Genomic DNA, 2,790 nt, shown 5'->3' with positions numbered 1-2,790 from the left:
TCAGAGTACCATTCATAAATGTTCTCATAGAATAGATGTTTCGGCGGTTGTCGGTATTCTCGTCCCAGGTTTACATAATTTCTAGCTGTAGACTAGTAATTAGTATCTAAGATTTGCCCTTATTCTGTAGGGATTGATAGTCTCAGAGTTTAACCATTTCCAGCCGTGTAGCCAATGCTCCATGTGGTATGGTTAGGAATTCAACTGTTCACAATCACAGCTCACGCTGTGGGTTTGCTTAGTCTTGGTACTCAAACCTGTGCCACCTCAGTTTACACCGAGGTATGCATAGTCTGAAGAGGACTTCCTCAGGAGGGGTTTTATTCGTAACAATAGGAAAGGCGGTTCCATGATGCCAGATCATGTCTATGCTCACAGGGGCGGGCCAATGACTTAGTTAAACTTTAAAGGGAATCATTTTACAAATAGTCATCTTTACTCATTCATTTTATACAATAATTAGATGCAAACCTCATAACGGATGCACCTGTATAAACAGAGTTAGGGTAGTGTGGCTGTATTGTCTTTCATGAGCTCACAAACATGAAACAAATGGACCGGGTCATAGCTGGCTTCTCCACCGACCGTTTACACATTCTCCAAAATATGGATATTATTCAGTTCTCAAATTCTGTGATGTAGTAGAAGTACCTTTGTTCTACTGTGAAACTGTCTCCATACTGCATGGCCAGGGAAAGTCTCTTTACAGAAATTATGACGTAGGGTTTAAGTTGTAAAACTGCCCCCCACCTTCTCCCCTCCTAACAGGAGAGGGGGTTGTTCACGTCTCTGCGAGCCAATTCACTGAAAGGGGTAGCGTCATGACACTAGTTAGCTTATATTAACAAGTGATACAAAATACGGCTAATCATTTTAAAACGTTACCCGTCACCTTGAGGCTTGATAAGGGGTAAAACAAAAATCCCTTTAGGCAATTTTAGCTTTTTTTTCTAGGGGACAAGTTAGCTTTTACCCCTCTATTAAGCTTAGCTAGCTAGCCGTACTGGCTACAAGCCAAATTAGTTAACGTTCTTGATTCTAGTTACCAAGATAAAACATCTCAAATTAGCTACTCACTTTAGCGTTAACTTCTTTGAGGTACTTTCTGAACAGCTTCTCACTTCTTTGTTTCTCCAGTTGTCAGTTCGACCAACCCATTTATACTCATTTGTAGTGCCCTATAAATATATATATGTGCATGAAAGAAAAAATTGATTTCATATTTGTCAAATTATTCAGCATAGACTGAAAATTCAGAAATGCATCAGAAATAGTCCTTATCTTCAGCATATCAAAAAGCATATAAATATCTGAATTTGGACCTTAGCCAAGAGATGTATAATGACTCAGGAGATGATCCAGATGCAGACACAGGAGACGGAAGGTTCAGTTCTCAGATAGGCAAAGGGCAGGTCGAGGACAGGCAGAGGTTCATAAACAGGTCAGAGTCCGACAGGTACAGGCTGGCAGGCAGGCTCAGGGCAGGCAGAGGTCGGCAATCCAAAACAGCATCAATAAGGGACAGAAAGGCAGGCAGGGTCAGGTCAGGCAGAATGGTCAAAACCGGGAGGACGAGATAACAGAAACTAGAGATACTGGAAAATGGGAAAACATGCTGGTAAGACTTGACAAGACAAGATGAACTGGCAACAGACCAACAGAAAATGCAGGTACAAGTACACAGGGGATAATGGGGGAAAATGGGAGACACCTGATGGGGGGTGGAGACCAACACAAGGCAGGTGAAACAGATCAGGGTTTCACAATATGCATATTTGGACTCAATATATGTAGATCCTATCTTGAAAGTGCTGAGAAAAAAACATATGTTATGTATACAGTCACTATTTGAATCCTACAGACGAAGAACCATCTATGTGACAAAAAAAAAAGAGAGATATACATGAAAAATCATTATTGGACACCCTTTTTCTATAGTGAACCGGTTTCACAAGCATTCCACGCGCTAATTAACAATAATTTTTAATTTAAAGATAGGCTCTCGTGGAATAACCGTTTATGTGCACCACTCAGAATGGACGGACAAGCGCACAACTTTTCTGTTGCTGATGAAAATAGCCRAAATGTGGGAAAGAAACGTAAAACAAAACTAAAAGAATGGAAAGACAGGCAAAGGAAGATCTTACGTGATGCGGGAAAACCCTATACAAATCGTAAGGGTCAAGAAAAAACTGGGAAAAACTGTCCAAAAGAGGTATGTGGAAGAACCGTATATCAAACAATCAAGCTAGCTATAGAGTACAGTAGCTAACATGTATGTTCTGGGTTGTCTAATTTGTAACTATAGAGAAAACATATTAGCTAAAGTTCGTTGGCAACTGATTTATACATTATCGTTACAAATATTATTGCTAGATTATAGAAGAAACATAGCTAGCTACTTTTTCTCCATCCACCAGATGATTCGACATGGCTACAGTAGCTAGCTAGTTATAGGTAACGTTACACTGTATCCTGCAGGGAAGAGCGTGTTCCACGACGTGCAGAAAGGATTGTGGAAAGTTGACTGATGAGCGCAAGCTGCATCTGTTCAACAGTTTCTACACTGTCCCATACGAGAAACAACAAGCGTTGATTCTCTCCGGCTTAGAACAGGTTAGAAATAAGACAAAACGCCTATTATTATAATAGCTATATTGAACACTTGCATAGTTTAACTTTGACAGTAATGATACGTACATTAACCTCTAACGAGCCTCTACCCCGGGTCCGGGATCACCCCCCACCCCCCCACACACTGATTAGCATAGCTAGCATAGCTTCACAAGT

Source organism: Salvelinus sp. IW2-2015, linkage group LG27 (assembly GCF_002910315.2).
Source record: "Salvelinus sp. IW2-2015 linkage group LG27, ASM291031v2, whole genome shotgun sequence".
Classification (NCBI taxonomy): domain Eukaryota; kingdom Metazoa; phylum Chordata; class Actinopteri; order Salmoniformes; family Salmonidae; genus Salvelinus; species Salvelinus sp. IW2-2015.
This window is presented reverse-complemented; position numbering follows the sequence as displayed.